At 48.7% G+C, this 23,219-nt stretch overlaps 1 protein-coding gene across 19 annotated transcripts in view; it reads right to left on the bottom strand.

The window, feature by feature from the left end:
* The window catches only part of LOC147727467 (ankyrin repeat domain-containing protein 17-like), a 1,323,072-nt gene that overhangs the window by 675,941 nt on the left and 623,912 nt on the right, over positions 1-23,219 (bottom strand). The window lies entirely within an intron of this gene.

The following is a 23,219-nucleotide window of genomic DNA, read 5'->3' as shown; positions in this document are numbered from 1 at the left end:
TAGATGTAGTGTGATCATATGGCAGTGCTCCGACAGTATGTATTGATTTAGGGGTCTGAGGTCCAATATTGGTCTGAGGGAACCATCCTTCTTGGGAATAAGGAAGTATAGGGAATACACTCCTGTCCCTTGATGTTGGAAAGGGACTGGCTCTATGGCCCCCTTTTCCAGCATGCATTTCACCTCTTGTTGCAGCAGGGTGATGTGTTCTTTGGACATAGGACGGTGTCTGGGTGGTATGTTTGGAAGGGTAGAAGTGAGTTCCAGGCAATAACCATACTGGATCATTGGTCTTACCCACCTGTCCGTCGTAATTGCGTTCCAGACAGGTAGGAATTGTTGGAGTCTGCCTCCGACAGGTGTTAGGTGGTCCGGAGGTAGCGTGATGAAGTCACTGTTTTGTGGCAGTGGAGGCTCTGGTGTTATTGCCTCCACGTCCTCTTCCCTTATTATTATTTCCCCTATAACCTCCTCTGTTGGAGTTTTTGGTAAAGGAGCTTCGTGTGTTGCCTTTGTATAATGATGACGTTTGGGAAGTATTGCCTTGTGTAGCTGCCCTGTATGAGGAGCATCGAAAGGAACTTCTGTGTTGCTGAAACTGCAATGCTCCCATTGACTTTGCGGTTTCTGTGTCCTCCATTTTATCTAAAATGGTGTCGACAGCAGGGCCAAAAAGGAAGTCCTGGTTGACTGGCTGATTAAGGATGGTGGACTACACCTCGTTCTTAAAGCCTGAAATACGCAGCCATGCATGTCTCTTTAGTAAAACACTAGTGTTAATCGACCTGGCTGCGGTGTCCGCTGCATCCAGCGCACATTTGATGGAGGCGTTTGTGAAGAACTTTCCCTCCTGTATGAGGTCATCAGCTTGGGCTTTAAAAGGCTACGGTAGGTGTTGCATTAAGTTTTCAAGCTGGTCGTAGTGTGCTCTATCGTAACGAGCTAGTAGAGCTTGTGTATTGGCAATCCTCCATGAATTGGAGGCTTGTGCTGCTACCCTTTTACCTGAGGCTTCTAGTATCTTTGATTCTTTATCGGGGGAGGGCCTTTCCCCGTTGCTTGTGAGTTAACCCTCTTTCGTGCATTAGCCACTACTAGTAAGTCTAATGGTAACTGCCCTCTGATGTAGGTGGGGTCTGTAGGGGCTGCTCTATACTTTTTTTCAATCTTGGGATTGATTACTCGTGCCCTGGCTGTATCTTTAAATGTGTCAGGTGCGTGTTTTAACACTCCCTTTAGCATAGGAAGTGTTTTTACACTTTTTTCTGAGGTAGGGAAGGTATCAAATAAGAAGTCTTCCTCTACGGGATCATTATGCATATCTACATTGTGGTATTGTGCTGCCCTGTATCAATTGGTTGAAGACAATGGTGTCATCAGTAGGTGAAGGTTTAGTTGGATAAGAGGAGACATCAGGGATGGGATGGGTGTTATAAGGGTCAGTTGGCTCCTCCCAGGGTTCATTTTGTGGCTCAGGATCCTGTAGAAAATCATAATCAGGCTGAGCATCCCCCTTTGTGTTACCCTCGTTGTCCCCATAGTGAGAAGGAGAGTGAGGAGGAAAAGGAGTAGTAGGCATAATGGGATAGAATGGAATGAAGGGTCTAGATGGTGAAGTCCCAAAGTCCTTCGTTAGTGGAATAGGTGAATGAGAGTCAGTGTCCAGTGGCCTCTTTTTCCTGTGCAGGATTGTCACTTTACCAGTCTCTGGATTAATGTATATTTGTGCCTGGTCGTCTGCAGGATCGGGATGGAAGAGTTCTTCTTCCACTGTTCTTGGTTGTGACTTTTTTGGGTCGACAACACCTTCAGCTTCGACGACTTTTGGTGCCTTAGTGCTTTTCTTCGGCTCGGGGCCTTTTTTCGGGTCGGCAAGTGTTTTTGGCTCGACTGGGTCTTTCGGTTCGATGCGTTTCTTGTGCTCGACAGGCTTTTTAGGTTGACTGTCCTCTCGAGTCGATGTTTTTTTTAGGATCGACTGGTGTTTTTGGAGCACTGGTCTTCGGGTTGATAGCCTTCTCCGACCAGATTATAGGCTTTGAAGCGGCACCTTTCCCAACGGCGACATTCTTTGGTTCAGCGACTTTTGGCACAGCCGGCCTTTTCGGCTTGACGGCCTGTTTCGGGTCGGCGCCCTTCGGTTTGACCACCTTTTTCGGGTCGACTGTTTTCTTGGGGTCGACGCCTTTAGGCTGCACGGCCTTCTTCGGCTCGACAGTGTTTTTTGGATCGATGCCTTTAGGCTGTACGTTTTTCTTTGAGTCGACGGCCTTCGGGTCGACGACTTTTTTAGGCTCTGGAACCTTCTTTGGGATCGCGGTACTTGGCCCTGGGGTCTCAGAAGGTTTTGGTGCCGAGCCGGATGGCGAATGTTTCTTTGGATCTTGGCTAAGGCCTTTTGGCGATGCTTCGACTGGAGCCTTTGGTAACGGGGTAATCTGTGTCGGGGACAGTGTACTCTGGATTTGCCCCGGTGGGATCTCGTCATTGGAGTCAGAGACGGTGACAATCTCTAAGTCTGAATCTGGAGCTTCTTGAAGTTCTTTGTCATCAGCGAAGATGTTGTCCGGTTCCGGTGCCTTTCGCTGCATCTCTTGCCTAGCGGCCCGGCGATTCCGTATGGTTTTCTTCGACTGAAACAGGGCGCAGGCTGAGCAGGTTTCTTCCTTATGGTCTGGAGAAAGGCACTTGTTGCATACTTGATGCTTGTAGTATGCGGGAACTTGGAGTGGCATTGTGGGCATCTTTTAAACTGGCTCCTTTACATCGACAGTAGGCCCACGTGGCGTCGAAAAGGCCCAACGGCCAGCGTCGACAACAGATTCGAGATGGAAAGCTTTATCGAGTGAAGAGGTACCGAGCGAGAACAATACTGTCGAATTCGAAGGCCTTTAGGCCTCTATAAAAGTTTTGTTTCGATTCCAAAGTTGGAGTGTAGGAATAACATCCGAACCCAATGGCAGAAAAAAACAATCTGAGGATGGAGAAGATGCCCATGAGCACTGTAGTCCAGGGGAGGAGTCACCTATCTCGTGATACTTCGAAGACTCTTCCAGGACAACAAAGTGCAATCATCCGGACCCAACACCAGGCGGCGATCTATGCACAGATATGAATTCAGCAGCCCACATGCCTCGAACACACTAGCCATACTAAAGCATCACCACTGATTTCTGAGGATTGTACATTTCATAATAAAGGCAGCTTTTATTGTAATTTGTTTACATTTAAAATAATTAACATCCTGTGGCGCACCTGGATCGGGGTACGGTACATTACCTACTCCTGCCAAAAAACCAAAATTCCCTCGGATGGCCCCCATTGCTTAAGACTGCACTACATTGTTGGCGAAAGGCCCTGCAATATACTTCAGGAGTAACACCTTATGCTAATAATATCCCATTGTTGGGCATTCCAATCCCTGGGGGTGGGCTCACGAGGGCCAGGCTACATGCCTGGACAGAGGCTGGCGTGGAGGTCGTCGGGTCACTCTTTGGTGATGGCACCCTCCTAGACCACGACACATTCGTACAGGCCAATGGAGCGCCAGAACACCTATATCTGGTTCATGCAGCAGTATCACACTATATCAGGAAGACATGGGCGCCTCAACGCAGGGAACCTCCACAACATGAACTGGTCCACCTGCTATACTACATGGGGGAAGGAGGCCACCTAGTAAAATGGTTATACACAGGTATTAGGGCGCAGGCAGCTATTTCACTTATTAACCTGAGAACTAAGTGGACGGAGGATGAAGACATAGAACTCACAGACAAAGGCAGGGCAAGCATGCTAGAACACCCCAAGCGGGTATCCCGCAACGTTAAACTTTAATTTATTAAAAACAATGGTCCTGCACAGATCCTACTTAACCCCAAAGAGAAAACACAGCATGTTTCCGGAGGCACAACACTGCTGCCCCAGATGCAAGGTAGACAAGGCGGATTTTGTCCATATGTTATGGGCATGCCCACGCCTCCATGACTATTGGAGCAGAGTCTGGCATTCCCTGGGAGAGGTCACACACCTAACAGTCCAGGACAGTATCCTGGAGTGCCTCATGGACCTCCGCAAACTCACTAGCGCGCAGAAGGTACAGCTACGGTTTCTGGACTTTGCCCTTACACTGGCAGTGAGAACAATCACCATGTGCTGGAAATCCCCTAGTAGTACCTTGTTGACTTCTTGGCAGGACGAAGTGATACTATGGCGCAGCGCCGAAAGCGCAGCACTCAGAAGAGAAGAGGCAAGTGGGTTGTGGACACATTCTATTTCTATGGATCGGGACATTATGATGGAAGATTTGAAACAACTGGACCTTTCGACCACACACAGTAACCCCTCCCAATAACACAACCAAATATTTTAACACTGTGCGTCAGGGATTTTTTTATAGGCCCCAGACACACTACAACCGTGCACAGGCAGCAACGGAAAAGTGACGATATGAGGACAGTACTAATAGGCGGCAAATCACACAAATAGCGGCAGACCAAGAAAAAAGGTGGAGGGAGGGGAAAAGTTACAAATGTTATGTTTCTGAAATGTTTAAGCATACTATGTGCAACTACTATAGGAGAAAATATTGCATCTTAAGTGAACACACATATAGCTAATGACCGCAAAGGCAGATGTATAACTAAGAACATTTATAACTGAACTGTTTCTTAAGCATAAAGATGTAATTTGTATATGAAGGGAAATCCAACAAAAAGACAAAATGCCATATGTACTAAATGTGTCACATTGCATTTCCATTTTGATAATCAATAAAAGTAGGTTAAAAAAAACATTATGTGGTGCCCCAGGTCTTCCTGTTACAGCTGGATGATTCAAATAACTAAAAACGAGACAAAAATCACTATAAATACATGGGATGAATCTCAGCCTAAGTTGCTAAGACTGTTTTTTAAATAATTCTTTACCACTCTAGTTCAACTACATGTAAATAAATTCCTAGTCTTCATAAATGTTATAGCAGTAACTGTACATTCAGTTAATTGGTTATTGATTGAGTCATGCAATCTCGAACACCTACCCACCGATGAGTACGCCTTAATGATTTGAGTTCGACCCCTAAGAGTGAAATGCCTAAATGAATTACATTGGCCATTTCACAATAGCGATAGTATTGGTTACCCTGAGACACTGGTTGTAAAAAAAATAAAAATAAATATCTTTTTAGAAGGCTAGTAGCCACAGAAGTTCCCATGAGCCCAAGAAAAGTCTAAAGTGATATGGTCAATTGCAGGGTTTCTCTGCTGAAGACAGCCAAGGTAAAACCTGAACTGTTTATTCGACAAAAAAACTATTAAGCAAAAACAATCCAGGCTGGCGTGAAGGCCCTGTGACAATCTGTCTGTGGGAAAAATGAACTAGAGTGAAACCCCTGTCTCTGGTCCGCAGTGACGTCGCCCATGGATATGAAATCCGTGGAGCCATACAAGTCCCCTCCGGCACGCTGACATCAGTTTGCTATTGTGAGACTTTTCCACCCCAGAACACTGAGCCACTACTAAAAATGGATGTGGAAACAGTCTGCCGAAAAAAATTACAAAGCTTTGAAACAATAATAAAATAAAATATCAAATGGATGAAATACTAGACATAGGTTGCAATAAGAAGAAGGCAAGTATAATACAGGGCGACAAGAAACCGTGCGCCACCGTGAATAACACATACAAGTAGAAGGGAAGGAAAAACCCTTGTATGAACCAATCTGAAATGGTGGGCCATGAAACAGAAATAGTTCATCACTAGACTGTTAGTGAATATACACAATACATGATCATCAGCAAAAAACAATCACAGAACATGAACCATGGACAATACAAGTGTCAATGTGTGATGCTACAAAGCATGGAAAGAAGGACAATTAAAACTGTGCACTGGTGAAAGAACCCAGGGTGCAAAAGAAGTACACAAATATTTAATCAGTCATCCACATTCAGAAGGGATGAGGGATCAACATGTGACAAAGTAAGGGACCCAGTAAAAAAGTCTGTAGAACCCAACAAAGAGTAAGATAGAAAGCGCTGGCATATAAGGCCAGCAGTAAGAGGCATAACTCTTACGGCAAAAAAACGTCGCAAAGCAGGGAGGATGGGTTTGGCATTAAGGAATCTGCGGCTAGACGGTCTCTAACAATATATCATTACCGAAGATAAGTACATTGTCCATCTGAGTGAGACTTCTAGCCACAGATTGCTTAACTTCGAATAGATACCATAGCCATTCCCCATTGGAGTAGGGTCTGCAAACTGATCCTACAAGACTTCTCCAGGAGAACTAGGCGGGCAACTAAGACTGACCAAGAACATGGAGGGATAGGTAAACAAGTGAGTGGCTCTTAATATAACCCATGACTACCATCATGAAGCAATAATTAAAAGTAACCTCACAGGCCCGAGAAAATCGGTCTTGAAGAAAAGAGAAAAAACTTAAAGAGTTATCAGACAGAAGACTGACAAGACCCCATTACCCTAAAAAAGGGAAAAGGGAAACTGGATGACAAAAAGGTCAATGCATGATAGAAGACAATCTTTGTTGTTTCTGACGATAAGAAACATGAAAGGAAAGAGGTTGGTTCTGGAAATCTAAGAGAAACTTCTGAACCTATTCCTGAAGGGAAATCTTAACACCACCCTCTTGCAATGATTAAAATAGTGTGAACAAACTGTAGCATCCAGAGCCATTAAAGACACAAGAAATGCATATTTAGGCATACTGATATATATACACACATCCACACACACACATACTCTGAGGAAGAAAACACAAATGGCAACATTCTTTCACAGTCCTAAAAGGCAGGAGTGTGCAAAACATGAGAAGCTAGAGAACATATGCCAAGGACATATACAGAAGAATATCAATAGATACTAAAAGTGACCCATGTGTGCGCGGAAGTGTATAGGTCAAGAAACACTGCAAAAATGCCCACTACAGGAACAAACACCAAAGGACGGGGAACAACTGAGTCCAATAGGCTCCAAACAGGACAAGCAAAAAGAGATGGAACCGTTTGTTCCCTCCTTTAAATAAAATTACGTTGCAAAGGAGTTCAGATAGAAGGAAGGCCCTGGCCACAACAGGCACAAACAGAACCTGTGATACAAGAAACATGAGAAACACAGGAGTATGTATAATTTGTACAAGGTCATACATAACATCTCTGAAAGGAGATATTTGGGAAAAAAGACACCGCCCAAGAAAAAAGAGGGAGGGGGTCAACCTCAGAAGAGACGGCCCCCCGCACAGAAGAGGCGATTTGTCAGAAGATAGGGCTGTCTTAATTGTGCGAGCAAGAAAAACAGTCATGAAACTCACAAGAGAGGCATGCTGGAGAAAAATACATGCCATCTAGAAGATAGAGAATGTAGCCCAGACAGAACTACACACAGTAACGGAAATGTACTAGATGGTGGATGCACCAATCCATGAAAACTTGGGACAAGGTGGCCCAAAAGCAGAGCATGGAACAAGTAGAGGAATACCGCAACACAACATGGAGCATGGGTAGGTATTCAACTGCATTGGAGAGGTAAAATCATGTTACACTAGAAACTATGCTGCATCCCAAGAGAGGCACTTGTAAGCGAATAGCATCCATGTAAATGGAGAACTAGAGCATGATCCCACGTACTTAGCCATTGCCAAAGCTCTGAAGAACTCAGAAAACTACCTAAAAAAGGGGCATAACGCACAGAAGCCACTGGTGTGGAGAAAACCATAGATGAGTCAAAATGCAACAGAGTCTCATGAAAGGCGATCACAAGAAGAAAGCAGAGCTCCGAGCTCACTACAATAGTTCTCAAAAAAACAAGGCACGCAGTCCGAGAAGGACACAGCAGAATAACAGAAGAGCTTTAGAATAGCAGACCAGTACTCTACATATAATAGTCACATACCCATAAAAAGAGGTATAAATTCTTGAGCCCAGCTCGTAATCAGAGATTCAATGGAAAAAAAACAAACCAGCTAACCAGCCGCAGCTTCAAAATGTCAGCTGTTTGAATGACCTGAGCAAAAGCCGTGCTAGCTTCTATTGCCACTCTAGAAGGTGAAAAAAGATCATAGGTAGGGGATGGTTGAAGACTAACGTCCCCACCAAAAACCAAAGAATCTCCTGCTTGCGGCTGGCCAGGAGCCCCTAAACACAGAGTCACCAGTATCTGCAGCCGCGGCCTGCAACACTGGTGACAGAGTAACCACAGTAGTGTCATCATCTACCTGTAGAGGAGATGGAGTCTCAGTGGGAAGAAAAGGCGTCTCCGACGCCGACCGATGTCAAGACGGCATTGTGTTGATGACCACCACTAAGGGTGTCTCCGGCTCCGAATGGCGTGAGACCGCGTCCTACCGACATCCACCACCAAGGATGTCATCAGCGTCGCAGTGTGTCGAGGCGGTGATAGGTCACCTTCTGCGGATGACATCGACGTCATAGCAGGAAGCCGCACCGGGTTGTTTCCCGATGTCGTAGGGACTCCAGAGGCGGAGTCAAGGTCCTTGAATGGCGCCGAGGGCAGAACTGCTGCCAAACTTCCGATCAGAGGCCCTTCCACATCTTTGGGGCCCGAAGGCACTCCAGGGAGAGGTGCTGGCCCAAAAAAGACTTGCAAGGCACAAAAACATTCTTCCACTTGAGTCCTATCGCCCCCTCACCAGGATATGGTGGAAAACTCAGGTTCCACTCCTGTGCAACCGCCTCCGGTAGAGATGCACAAGTTACTACTTGTGTAACGATATATCTGTAAGAGACATTAGTCAGTGATAGATTCCTTACCTTAGAATATCCCCAGGCGTCAGACTGGATCCGGAAATTTTTGCGTAGCAATACCCCTGCGCGCTGGTAGGCGTCGTCTGCGGCTCCGCGTCCGTCGTCGGCGTCGTGAGCGCCGGGATGACGTCGGAGTATTTAGACGGCGCCCATGCGCGCTGACGTCAGTTCTGATAACACAGCTTTTCCGCGCCAGATACGCAGAGCCATGACAGAACTAACACTGGTGCCATGAAACTAGGGCCCTGAAAGGGGATGACCTTAACCCTAAATATCGGTTCGCAGAACGGGGAGGATGGGTGGGCGGTAAGGAATCTATCACTAACTAATGTCTCTTACAGATATATCGTTACACAAGTAGTAACTTGTGCATCTGAAAGAGACACGTTAGTGATAGATTCCTTACCTTAGAATAGATACCCCAGCAATACCAACCCCGGTGGTGGGTCTGCGAACCAATATCACACCAGAAAGTCCTGGAGGACGGAACGGCCAAAGAAGCCATCCCTCCGGACTTGACTGTCCAGGCAGTAGTGTCTTGCGAACGTGTGCAGCGAGGCCCACGTGGCTGCCTGACAGATGTCCTGCAGGGGGACACCGCGACCCAGGGCAGTTGTCGTTGCCGTGGCCCGAGTGGAGTGAGCCCGCAATCCAGCCGGGGGCTCCTTCCTCGCCATGGAGTAACATGCTTGGATACACAAGATGATCCACCTGGAGATGGTCCTCTTGTGTACAGCCTTTCCCTTCTTCGCGCCCACGTAACCAACGAAGAGTTGGTCATCCACCCGGAATTGGCGTGTGCGATCTAGGTAGTAGGAGAGCGCACGTTTTGGATCCAGACGGTGGAGCCTCTCCTCCTCTTTCGAGGGATGCGGAGGCGGAAAGAAGGTGGGCAAAGTGATGGACTGCCCGATGTGGAAGGCCGTGACAACCTTGGGCAGAAAGGAAGGTCGTGTACGCAACACCACCTTATCAGGATGAACAGACAGGAAAGGTGGAGAAGACGAAAGAGCCTGGAGCTCACTCACCCTCCTGGCAGAGGTGATGGCAACCAGGAAGGCCGTCTTCAGAGTAAGGAGACGAAGAGGGCAGTTATGAAGTGGCTCAAAGGGAGCGCACATCAGATAGGTGAGAACCAGATTCAAGTCCCACTGGGGCATCACGAAGGGAACAGGAGGAAACATGTGCGTGATGCCCTTCAGAAATCTACTCACAATAGGGGACTTGAATAAAGAAGGCTGATCTGGTAGCCTCAAGAAGGCTGAAAGAGCAGAAAGGTACCCTTTAACAGTGCCCAGAGCAGAGCCCTGCTGGGCAAGGGAAAGAAGAAAGAGCAGCACTTCCGAAAGGGGTGCAGAGAGGGGATCCACAGCCTTTGCTGCGCACCATGCCACAAATCTGTTCCACCGGCAGGCGTATACCGACTTAGTGGAGGGACGCCTGGCTGCCAGAATGATGTCACAGACTTCGGGAGGCAAGTCAAATGGCCTCAACTGCCGCCGCTCAATCTCCAAGCTTGTAGGTGGAGACTGGACAGGTTCGGGTGCAGGACCGTCCCCTGCTGCTGCGACAGAAGGTCCTCCCGAAGAGGCAGACGAATCGGGGGATCGACTGACATGCTGAGTAGCTCGGGATACCAGTATCTTCGTGCCCAGTCCGGAGCCACAAGGACGACCTGGGCCCGGTCGCGCCTGATCTTCTTCAGCACTCTGGGCAGAAGTGGTATAGGCGGAAAGGCGTACAATAGACCGCAGCTCCACTCGCGACGAAAAGCGTCTCCGAGCGAGTGCCGCCTTGGAAACTCCAACGCGCAGAACTGCTGACATTGCGCGTTCTCTTCTGTGGCGAATAGATCTAACCAAGGCTCTCCCCACTGTCGAAAGAGACCTTGCGCCACGTCCGAGTTCAGACGCCATTCGTGATCCATCATGCACCGGCGGCTGAGTTCGTCCGCCCTGGCATTCAGAGAGCCTGCCAGGTGTTGAACCACCAGGGTCACGCCCTGATGTTCCAGCCACTGCCAGAGGCGCAGAGCCTCCTGGCAAAGGGTCCACGACCCCACACCGCCCTGTTTGTTGCAGTACCACATGGCGATGGTGTTGTCGGTGAACACTTGCACCACGCTCCCCCTGACAGAGGGGAGGAATGCCTTCAGTGCAAGACGAATCGCCCGCAGCTCCAGAAGGTTGATGTGGAGCCGGGACTCCGCCGGAGACCAGAGGCCTCTGATCTCCGCCTCTCCCATGTGGCCCCCCCAGCCCTGGAGGGACGCGTCCGTCACAACTACGTGCTCCGGCTGGGGTAGGGAGAGGGGTCTGCCACTGACCCATTCGCAGTCCGTGAGCCACCACTGCAGTTGTTTCGCAGTGCCCTCCGAGATCAGGACATGATCGGACAGGTTGCCCTGATGCTGGGCCCACTGAAACTTCAGGTCCCACTGCAGAGCCCGCATCCGCCACCTGGCGTGACGCACCAGAAGGATGCAGGAGGCCATCAGTCCCAGAAGCCGCAGCGTCAACCTGACCGAGACCCGGGATAACGGTCTGAAGACAGGAATCAGAGCCTGAATATCCCGGACCCGCTGCTCGGGTGGGTAAACCCGAAACTGCGCCGAGTCGAGAACCGCTCCGATGAAAAGGAGCTTCTGAGAGGGACACAGGTGTGACTTCGGCACATTGACGGAGAACCCCAGCAAGTGCAGGAGGTCGGCCGTAGTCTGGAGGTGGCTGACGACTGTCTGGGGCGAGCCCGCCTTCAACAACCAGTCGTCGAGGTAGGGGAAGACTGATACCCCCTGCCTGCGCAGATGGGCTGCGACCACCGCCATCACCTTCGTGAACACCCGTGGGGCGCTGGTAAGGCCGAAGGGGAGCACGGTAAACTGAAAGTGCTCTAGGCCTACCGTGAACCGTAGGTAACGCCGGTGGGCCGGCAGGACGGGGATGTTGAAATAGGCGTCCTGCAAGTCCAACGCTACCATCCAGTCTCCTGGGTCCAGGGCAGCTAGGACCTGAGCCAAAGTGAGCATCTTGAACTTCTCCGTCCGGAGGAAGCCGTTGACGTTCCGCAGATCCAAGATAGGGCGGAGGCCCCCTTTGCCCTTCTTGGGCACCAGAAAGTAGTGGGAGTAGCAACCACGTCCTACTTCTGGCCCAGGAACGCGCTCGATGGCCCTCTTGGCCAAGAGGGCCAAAACCTCCTCTTGCAGAAGTTGCAAGTGATCCCCCGACACACGGTGGTATTGAGGTGGCATGGATGGAGGGGAAGACTCGAAGGGGAGGGAGAAACCCCTTCGGACAATTTGCAGCACCCACCTGTCCGAAGTGACTGTATGCCAGTGGGAGAGGTGATGGCGAACCCTGCCTCCCACAGGCGTCACATACGCCTGAAAACTCGGACTAGGAAGGTTTTGAGGCGGGGGCTGCTGAGGGAGGTGTGGACTGGCCTCGCTGTTGGCCCCGACCACCGCCACGGCGGTTCCCACGGCCGCCACCGCGTTGCTGAGTATTCTGCGGTGCGTGGCTGACGGTCCGTGGTGGGGCGCCCCTTCCGTGGCCACGAAAGGAGCGAAAGGCACCCGATTGCTGGCGTGGGGCCGTAAGGCCCAAGGACTTGGCCGTGGCCCTGGAGTCCTTGAAACGTTCCAGCGCATGGTCTGCCTTGTCGCCGAAGAGGCGACGGCCATCAAACGGCATGTCCAGGAGGGTGGCCTGGACATCGGCCGAGAAGTTGGCGGACCTCAACCAGGCGTGGCGTCGAACCGCCACCGTCGTTGCCATCGCCCTGCCCAGTGAGTCCGTGGTATCCAGCCCACACCGGATAGAAAAACGTGCCGCATCTCGGCCGTCCGCAAGGGTTTGGCTGAGTTTAGCCCTGACCTCCTCAGGGCATTGTGGCAGCACCTCCGCAACCGTGTCCCACAGGGTGTGGGTGTAGCGGCCCAAGAGACAGTTGGTGTTCACAGACCGTAGCCCTAGGCTCACAGACGAGAAGACCTTCTTCCCGAACTGCTCATATCTCTTGGATTCCCTGTCGGGCGGGGCCGACGGGAATGTGGATTGGGAGTTAGAGGCCTGGATGACCAGGCTCTCGGGGGTGGGATGGGTGGACAAAAAGCATGGGTCGCCCGGTGCCGGGCGGTAGCGTCTGGCCACGTTCCTGTCCACAGGGGGGCCTGTGGCGGGCTTGGACCAAGTGCCCAGCAGAACGTCACACAAGGCCTCATTGAACGGCAGAAGGGGCTCCGTGGAACCGGACTGCTGTTTGAGGACCTCAGTGAGGAGATTAGTCCTCACGGCGCGACGGGGAGCTGAAGGTTTAAGGCCTTAGCTGCCTTAGTCAACACTACGCTGTAAGCAGAACCCGCCTCCGAAGCCACAGTCGGGGGCGACGTAAATCCAGTGTCTGGCGAGGTGTCAATACCACTGGCCTCCCCAAGCTCATATGTCCAGTCCTGATGCGACTGGCAATCACGTGCCAGAGGGTCCTGGGACCCCTCCCATTGCTCCTCGTCACCTGGCTCCTGGAGACCAGGATTAACAGCCAGGGCCTCCTCGTGGAGATAGAAGTCTCCGAAGGCTGACGGAATCGGCGCCCAGCGGCGCCCCTCCGACACCCGAGTAGGACCGTAGGAAGCATTGGGGTCGGCAACCACATCGGCTGCCGGGGACGACACCTTAAGGGACGGCGCCGGTGAGGTCGTAAGGTCGACCGGCGAGGTCCCGGATCCGGAGCCGGATCCAGCGAGGTCGCGCGGCGCCGGGACCGAAGTCGCCAGCGGCGCTGGGCCTGAAGCACCCGACGTCGTCGTGGCCGAAGCGCCCGACCCGGAAGGACCTCCAGACGGAACCGATCGGCCGAAGGCGCCACGGGAACCGACTGAGGAGGGAGGGCCCTCATGGCCATGAGGTACCTCTCGACCTCCTCCTGCGACGCGCCGTGCCCAGGGACCCGAAGGTGTGGGGCAGGCGGCGACGCTTGCGACTCCCGCGGAGCCGCGTGGGCGGTGTCGCCCGAGTCCCCGGCCGCATCGAGCGAGCGTCGGGGCGGGTCGGAGGATCGATGGTGTCGCTCCGACCTCTCATGCCTCTTACCTGAGGACTTGGAACCAGACGATCGGTGTCCACTCCCGGAACGTCGATGACTCCGACCTCGCGACCTGTCCCTCGACCTCCCGTGGGACCGGGACCTGGAGCGGCGCGGGCCGAGTGCCTCAGCTCGAGACGCTTGCGGGACCGCTCCCGCCTAGCCTTCGACGTCAGAGCCCGGCAGTCGACGCAAGTTCGATCATCGTGGTCGAGGCCTAAGCACTTCAGGCACCGGCGATGGGGGTCCGTGACCGACATGAGTCGGCCGCACTTCGAGCAAGGCTTGAACCCGGGCATCCCTGGCACCGATAGTCGAGAATCGACTAAATAGAGGATCAAAAAGATCAAAAAGTTTTCAGTCAAAAAGTGACTGGGGGTAGAGCTTCTTCCGGATCTGCGCTAGCTGGCGCGGAAAAAAGAAGAACTGACGTCAGCGCGCATGGGCGCCGTCTAAATACTCCGACGACGTCATCCCGGCGCTCACCACGCCGACGACGGACGCGGAGCCGCAGACGACGCCTACCAGCGCGCAGGGGTATTGCTACGCAAAAATTTCCGGATCCAGTCTGACGCCTGGGGATATTCTAAGGTAAGGAATCTATCACTAACGTGTCTCTTTCAGATCGGGAGGAACTGACACTAGTGTCACGACTTTGCGAGGCCGAGGATCTTGGTTACTTCATACCCTTCCGGTGGTATTTACCTGCTTTCGGCAAGCGGCATCCCCAGGAACGGCTTCTCAATGTGCGATGTCCGTGGAAATGGCTTCTCGACCGGCCTGAGCAGGATCCTGAGAGCGGGAGGAAGGGCAGCGCCGATTGAGTTCCTAGCAAGAAAGCCGGACCGACAGCAACTTCATTCGACATTCCCGTAAGGACTTGGGCTTTAAGTTTTCGACTGGCGTCGCACTCCTTGGAGTCCACATACAAATTGCGTGCAGATCAGTCAGTCATGTGTCGCGTAAAGGACAAGCAAGTCTTTAAGCCCGAAGGTATCGGCACACTGTTCCCAACCTAAAGGGTGTTCAAGTAGGCCAAAATACAAGGACTTATATGGCTCCACTGGCGTCATATTCATGGACTTCACTTTGGAGCCGTACGGCCCTGTCTCCCAGTGCACAGAGGTACTGCTGAAAAGTCTCTGTGTCCAGGCTGGCGCCGGAGGGAAATTCTAAGGTAAGGAATCAGCGGCTAGATGTCAATATCAGATTGGTACAACAATGAGTAGCTCCATTTGAGTCAAAACCACCAAGGCTCCCCAAAGATTCTTCAGTTAGTGCTCAATGTAGTAAAACGTCAAGGTAGAATTCATTTTATTCCTCTGTACACCAGGATGGCAATGAAAGTGAACGTTTTCCAATTAAGCTTTACAAGTGGAAGGTGACAAAAGGGAGAAGATAGTTGTAAGAGCTGAATGGAGCAGGGTCAGATTTTAAGCTCTAAACCTAATTAGCTCAATCATAGTGGCATATCTATTAAGGTATGGGTCTTCGGTGGATGGATTCCAGAGAATAACTGCAGGTCAGAGGGTCAGGCTTCTGATGATGAGACAATGGATAAGGTGTTACAGATGGTAAGTGGGCAAGGATATAGAGCTGTAAGAGGATGGTTCTTGTTAAAGCTGCTGAACTTCCTGAAGCTATGTATCTGTTAAGACCAGGGTGGGGGGCTGTTTTAACTTAAGGCAGAATAGGACCATGTTGTGGTGGGAAGCCCTCAGCATTAAGATCTGCTATGTCCTAGCCAAGAAGGAGCTCCGGGAAGATCGGAGGGTCCATTCTCCTAAGGCTAAAGTTGCTACCACTGCATTAGCAAAAGGAGTGCCTACCCTTGAAATCTGCAGTAATGTGACATGGGCACTAGTGCATACATTCACAAAGCACTACTGCCTTGATCGCCGGGCCCAGCGGGAAGGACACTATGCCTACTCAGTTCTGCAAGATGTCTTGGGGGGGGGGGGGGGGGGGGGAAGCTGCATGGCATTAAGGACACTATGCCTACTCAGTTCTGCAAGATGTCTTGGGGGGAGGGGGGGGGGGAGGGGGGGAAGCTGCATGGCATTAACTAGTGGCATGCAAGAGTACTGAAAAACAGAAAACAGTGCAAGAAATGTCCTCTCCTCTTATTGGGGACTAATGGATGGAAAAGAGAAGAGCTGTAAATGAATAGTAGTGTAGAGGCTAGGAGTGGGGGGGCGGGGGGGAAGCTGCATGGCATTAAGGACACTATGCCTACTCAGTTCTGCAAGATGTCTTGGGGGGAGGGGGGGGGGGAAGCTGCATGGCATTAACTAGTGGCATGCAAGAGTACTGAAAAACAGAAAACAGTGCAAGAAATGTCCTCTCCTCTTATTGGGGACTAATGGATGGAAAAGAGAAGAGCTGTAAATGAATAGTAGTGTAGAGGCTAGGAGTGGCAATGTGATCTGGTTTTGGGCATGTATGTCATAAAACTATTAGAACACATGCGCTGGTATCATATAAAAAACGAAATTCGAAAGGATGGGCTTCTGTCCACATGACAGAATAAGCTAATGGAGGCTAGACTATAAGGAAAATGCTACTTACCAGTATGCATCTGTTCTTTGCATGTTGAGCTGCAGAATCAGATACTTGTGCATAGATCGCCATCTGGTGTTGGGTTCAGATGTTTATACTTTGTTGTTGTCTTGGAAGAAGTCTTTGTAGTCACAAGATAGGGGACTCCTCCTTTGGACGATAGTGCGCATGGGCATCAACTCCATCCTTAACATCGTTTTTCGCCATGAAGGGAAATGATGGAGTTTAAAACAGAAAAGATGTCCATGTGTAATGTATCTAAGTAAGATAACCCTGGAACAGATAAGAGGTACCGATGAGGCGAGTGGGATTATGTGATTCTGCAGCTCTACATGCCAAGAACAGATGCATACTGTTAAGTAGCATTTTCCATTCGAGGCATATGAGCTGCAGAATACATGCTTGTGCATAGACTGTATAGCAGTGCTCTCAGTTAGCGGTGGTTACCTGTATATGTTGCAGAGGTCTGAAAAAGTGTTTTAAGAACAGCCTGGCCCACAAAAGCTTGTTGATTTGATTGCACATCTACACAATAGTGTTTGGTGAAGGTGTGTGTTGTAGACCATGTTGTTGATTTACAAATGTCATCTAAGGGAATGTTCCCTAAGAATGCCATGGAAGCCCCTAATTTGCATGTTGAATGAGCTCTAGGGTGAATTGTTAATGTGTGTTTTGCTTTGTGGTAGCATAGTTAAATACATTTGACTATCCACCTGGCAATTCCAGCTTTGGCGATGGAGTTTCCTTTATGAGGTGGAGAGAAAGCTACAGTTGGTTTGTGTTTCTAAAAAGGTTTAGTTCTGTCAATGTAATAAACTATAGCTCTTTTGACATCAGGTGTGTGAAGGGCTCTCTCTGCTACAGAATCTGGTTTTGGGAAAATAATGGTTAATTCCACAGATTGATTAAGATGGAAAGCAGAGATTACTTTGGGAAGGAATTTCGGATTTGTTCTAAGAACCACTTTGTTATGATGTATTTGTAAGAAAGGTTCTTGTATGGTTAAAGCCTGGATCTCCCTTACTCTTCTGAGAGAGGTGATTGTGACAAGGAAAGCTACTTTCCATGTAAGGAGCTGCAGTTCGCATTTGTGCAGAGGTTCCAATGGAGGAGCCATGAGCCTAGTAAGGACAATGTTTAAATTCCACACTTGAATTATTCTTGTAAGGCCTTCCATAAACGCTTTGATGGAAGGTACCCTAAACAATGACAAATGTTGTCGGTTTTGTAGGTAAGTGGCAAGGGTAGCAAGATGTAGTCTTATGGATGTGTATGCCAGATTACATCTTTGTAGATGCAGTAAACAGCAAATGTTTTAAATTGAAGCATCTAGTGGGTCAATTGTGTTTTTATTGCAGTAAATGACTAATCTTTTCCATTTAGCTGCATAGCAAGTTCTAGTAGTAGGGCGTCTAGATTCTTTAATAATGTTCATACAGTCAGGTGGGAGGTTGAGGTAACCGAACTCTAGGACTTCAGGGGCCAGATTGATAGGTTTAGTTGAGCTGGACCTTGACGCCTTATCACTCCATGGTTCTGTGTAAGAAGCTTTGGGGAGAGTTGTAGTTTTTGGTGTAGAACTACGGAGAGTTCCAGGAGTGTTGTGAACCAGGGTTGCCGTGCCCATGTTGGAGCAACCAGGATTATCTTGAGAGACTGTTGCTTGAGCTTGCGCACTACTAATGGAATGAGCGGGAGTGGCAGAAAAGCGTTCGCAAATCTGCCTGACCAGTTATTCCTTCACTCATTGCCCTTGGACAGTGGGTGTGGATACCTGGCGGCGAAGGTTGGGCATTTTGCGCTTGCTTGTGTGGCGAACAGATCTATGTCTGTGTGCCCCACATCTGAAAAAATGGATTAAGAACTTGTGGGTGAAGTTCTTATTCGTGGATGTGCTGTGTCTGACGACTGAGCAGATCCGCAATCTGATTGTGTACCCCTGGAAGATGTTCTGCTAGAAAGTATATCTTTTGTGGGATGGCCCATTTCTATGTGCTTTGCGCTAGTTGAGAAAGATTGTGTTCCTCCCTGTTTTTGTATATAATACAATGCTGTCATATTGTCGGTGCAGACAAGGACAGTTTTGTTGAGAAGATGTGTCTGGAATTATTTTAATGCTAGAAAGAATGCCAGTAACTCCAGGTGATTGATGTGGAGCACTTTTTGTCGAGGGGTCCACCTGCCCTGAATTGTATGGTTTAAGAGATGGGCTCCCAAGCCGGTGAGCAATGCGTTCGCTGTTAAAACTATCTGTGGAACTGGGTCTAGCAGCAGTCGCCCTTTGGAAAGGTTTTGGGTGTTCCACCACTGTAGAGAGCGATGTGTGCAGCTGTCCACCAACACCAGTTGACCTTGACCCGGATTACACTGACGTGCTAAACATTCTTGTAAAGGGGGAGCATCTGGAGTTTTACTTGACGTACTATGAGGAAGCATGAGGCCATCCTTCCTATTAATTGCATAAACACTCAAGTTATTTGACTGGCATAAACACTCGAGCTGGTAGTGAGTGTTGGGATAGAAATTTTGTAATGAGGGTTTGCATACTGGATATCCGGACTGGATTGGGGAATGCAAGGGCTTTAGAAGTGTCTATTGTGGCCCCTAGGTACTGATGTATGCTAGATGGATGAAGATGTGATTTGGTGAGGCTTATTGTAAATCCCAAGTTGTGGAGCAATTTAATTGTGTGGCAAGTGAGGTGAACACACTGGCTGTATGACTTGGTTTTATGTGCCAGTCGTCCAGGTATGGAAACACATGAATTTGTTGTCTTTGCAAGTGGGCGGCTACTACGGATAGATTCTTTGTGAGGATTCTGGGTGCTGTGGTCACTCCAAATGGGAGGAACTTTAATTGGAAGTGTTGACCGTCCACTACAAACCTTAGATATTTCCTGTGAGCAGGGTGTATAGGAATATGGAAGTAGGCATCCTTGAGATATAGTGTGGCAAGGAAATCGCATTGTTGGAGCAGTGGGAGGACCTGTTGAAGGGTGACCACATGAAAGTGGTCTGATTGTATGTAGATATTCAAAGAACTGAGGTGCAGTATTGGTCGGAGAGTAGTCTTTTTGGGGGATGAGAAAATGGAGGGAGTAAACCCCTGTGCCTTGATGCTTAAGGGGAACTGGTTCTATTGCATGTTTTTGAAGAAGTGAGAGAATTTCCTATTTCAGAAGTGTTAGATGTTCCGTGGATATTGGAGGATGTTTGGGTGGTATGGTTGGGTGAGTTGAGGTAAGTTCCAGGCAGTAACCATACTGGATAATTTGTCTTTCCCACCTGTCTGTAGATATGGAGTTCCAGACAGGTAGGAACTGTGAGAGTCTTCCTCCGACCGGAGTGGAATTGTCTGGAGGGAGAGGAGGGAAGTCATTGTTGGGTAGTAGGGGAGGTTCAGTTGTTGTTACCTCAGCCTCTACACTGGTTATTATTTCCTCTGTACCCACCTCTGAAATATGCCTAGTTGAGGGAAGTTTGCGTGGGACTCTTGTAGAAGGAGAAAGTAGTGTTTGTGCTAATGTTTTTGGATCCGCCCCTATAAAACGAGCGACCAAAGGAACCGCGTGGTGTATGAGATTGTAATGCTCCCATGGATTTTGCAGTGTCTGTATCTTTTTTCAATTTCTCCAAAGCTGTATCCACAGTTGGGCCAAAGAGGTGTTCTTGATCGAACGGCTGATTTAAGATAGTTGTTTGCACTTCTTGTTTAAAACCAGAAATGTTCAACCATGCATGTCTGTGAAGTAAGACACTGGTGTTGACAGATCTAGATGCAGTGTCTGCTGCATAGAGGGCACATTTGATGGATGCATTTGTAATTAACTTGCCCTCTTGGACCAGATCGTTGGCCTTGGCTTTGTATTGGTCAAGTAAATGTAGAATAAGTTCTTCAAGCTCATCGTGGTGAGCCCTGTCATATCTGTCAAGCAGTGCTTGTACATTCGCTTTTCTCCAGTGAATGGCTGCTTGGGAGGCAACTCGTTTGCCAGATGCATCTAGCAGTTTAGACTCTTTGTCTGGAGGTGGAGCGTAACCAGAGGTTTGGAAATTAGCACGTTTTCTTGCATTTGATACTACCGAAGAATATAAAGGGAGTTGTCTTTTAATGTAAATGAGATTGTTAGGGGCAGATTCATACTTTTTTTCAATCCGAGGATTGAGAATCCTGGTCTTGACCGGGTCTTTAAATAAGTCTTGTGCATGTGTTTAATGACACCTTTAAGCATGGGTAATGTCTGTATTGATTTTTGTGACTGAGCAAATGCATCTAGTAGGAGATCTTCGTCCATGAGGTCTGAATGTAGTTCTTCCCCATGATATTGCACAGCCCTATTAATGAGCTGACCAAAATCTATATTGTCGTCTGGAGCCGATTGCCTACATTGGTATACATCCGAATAAGGAAGGTCTGGAGGATCTGTGGATTGTTGTAATCTTCCCATGTATCCTGTGGTGGAGTAGTGTTATCATCAGGGTCATCTAAAGGATCCTTATTGTGTCCACCCCGTCCTCTAGATCATCCTCATCCTGTGAGTATGGAAGTATTGGAGAGAGTCTAGGAGAGTGTATAGGAGAGTTTGTAGGAGACAAAGGTTTGGTAGGAAGAATAGGAAAATAGGGTCTTATGGTTTAAGTCTTGTTTTGGCTCGATAGGATCGAGCCGAAACAGTTCTTCCTGCTTGTTGTCTCCTTTCTGCGCCCATTTTTTCGGTTTGAGCGTGGTTTTGAATTAGGCTCTGGAGCCGTAGGAGGGGTCTTGTGCTCCTTTGGCTTCGGTGTCGGCGTGGAGTCCGAAATCATCTTCGGATCTAAAGGTTTTTGGTGTTTGTTCGGTTTCGAGGCCTTATAGTCTTTCGGTGCCGAAGATTTCGATACAGAGGCCTTTCTGGGTGTAATAGGAATAGGGTGTGTCCCTGATTTCGGTACCGAAGGTCTTTTATGGGTACCAGCATGCGGCTTGTTCGGTCCCGAGCTGCCGGAAGGCTTTTCCCTTGTATTCGGAGCCGGGGCTCCTGAAATTTTTCTTCGGTCTCGACCGAGGCCTTCAGGCGAAGTTTTGACTGGAGCCTTCTGTTTATCGGCAGGGGCATGGACGTTTGTACTCACTTTTTGACCTGGAGTAATGTGGTCTCGGAGTCAGAATCACCAGCTTCAGAGACGATCTTGAGCTCTTCCGAATCCTCTGCAACATCGGGGCCTTCGTCGAAAATGACGTCTGGCACCGGTGCAGCCTCTTGAGCCATAATGTGTGGTCGAGCCTGGCGATCAAGATTGTCTTTTTGGAGCGAAAATAGGCGCAGGCCCGGCAATCCCTTTCCTCGTGTTCTGGTGAGAGGCACAGGTTGCAGACCTTGGGGTGGTCACTGTGGAAATTTAGCTCCACACTGGGGACTTTTTTAAATAGAGTCCTTTCCATTAGCCGTAGGGCTGAATGGTGCAGATCTGCCCAGTGGCCCGAATCGATGACCGGAATTGAGGATTTTAAGGTTAGCGTGTCGAAGGGTACGCAAACGAAACAATACTGTCGTATGGTGATTGGTTACACGTTGAAAAGAGTTGGAAACCGTACCGAAGCGCATCACGTCACATTCGAACCCAATGGCGGAAAAAAACTATCTAAGGATGGAGTCAATGCCCATGCGCACCATCGTCCAAAGGAGTCACCACCTATCTCACGACTACAAAGACTTCTTCCAAGAAAACAAAGTACAGACATCCGAGCCCAACACCAGATGGCGATCTATGCACAAGTATGTATTCTGCAGGTCATATGCCTCGAACATATTATTTTAAGAGCTAAAGCTCTCCGCGTTGAAGTGCCAGTCTGAACAGGATTGTATGTCAGTATGTAGAAGAGCAATCAAACGCAACAAGAGAGGAACCCCTTGCTTACTTGAGTGAATGGGCTAAACCCCTAAGGCAATACAAGGCTGTCCCAAAAGAGGACCTCCTATAAGTGATATGGGTTGAAAAAATATACAACGTAGAAATCACCAAACTCAATTTGAAATGTTCACACTATTACTAATTATTATTATTATTTTTTTTTTTACAATACCGCAAATCAATAAAATCTTAGAGTTCTCCCTCTATATTACTAAATTCGCACATATCCTTACAGTTACTGAAATACAGATTTTGTTACAAATAAATCAATGCATAATACTGATCATCAAATTCATCCAGCTGGAATTCTGCACTGTGTAAAAGGTGATCTACGTTTCTTTGGTGTTGGTCTATCTAGGTCACCTTCCTGAGGAGTAGCAATATTAGATATTAATCAGGGCAAAATTCCAATGATATTTCTCAAGCAAAGTTTACAACAGCTGAAATAGGTATGTGCACTGCTCTCTGTAAAATGATTACAAGAGGTGCAGCGCTTCTCCATAAAATATTTCACAAATGCCGGGCTAAAAAAAAGAGTATTCACAAACATTTTTTTTTAAAACCCGCAACTTTAGGCATTGTAAACGCCCTCTATGTATAATCGATTCTTCAGTCTGTTTTTAAGTTCTCCACATTAAAAGATGGAAATACCTTTTTTGTTTGGTGAAATACCCAACCCATAGCCTTGCAGTGTGTTTAAATTTAAACAGCTCCATAGATTCGAATGGGGCAAAAAACTGAAAATTTAAGAATAATTTTAAACTGTTAGCCAAATGAGATGAAATCAAATGCAGGTTATCACACCACTATACCTGGAATGTATTTTAAAAGCATTGCAGCTAGCACAAGTAAATTATCATCAATTCAGTACTGTACGTAACAAAAGGCTATCAAAACAT

The sequence above is a fragment of the Lissotriton vulgaris genome, chromosome 3_1 (genome assembly GCF_964263255.1).
Source record: "Lissotriton vulgaris chromosome 3_1, aLisVul1.2, whole genome shotgun sequence".
Lineage (NCBI taxonomy): Eukaryota > Metazoa > Chordata > Amphibia > Caudata > Salamandridae > Lissotriton > Lissotriton vulgaris.
The sequence above is the reverse complement of the archived record's forward strand: the minus strand, read 5'-3'. Positions and strand labels throughout refer to the sequence as shown.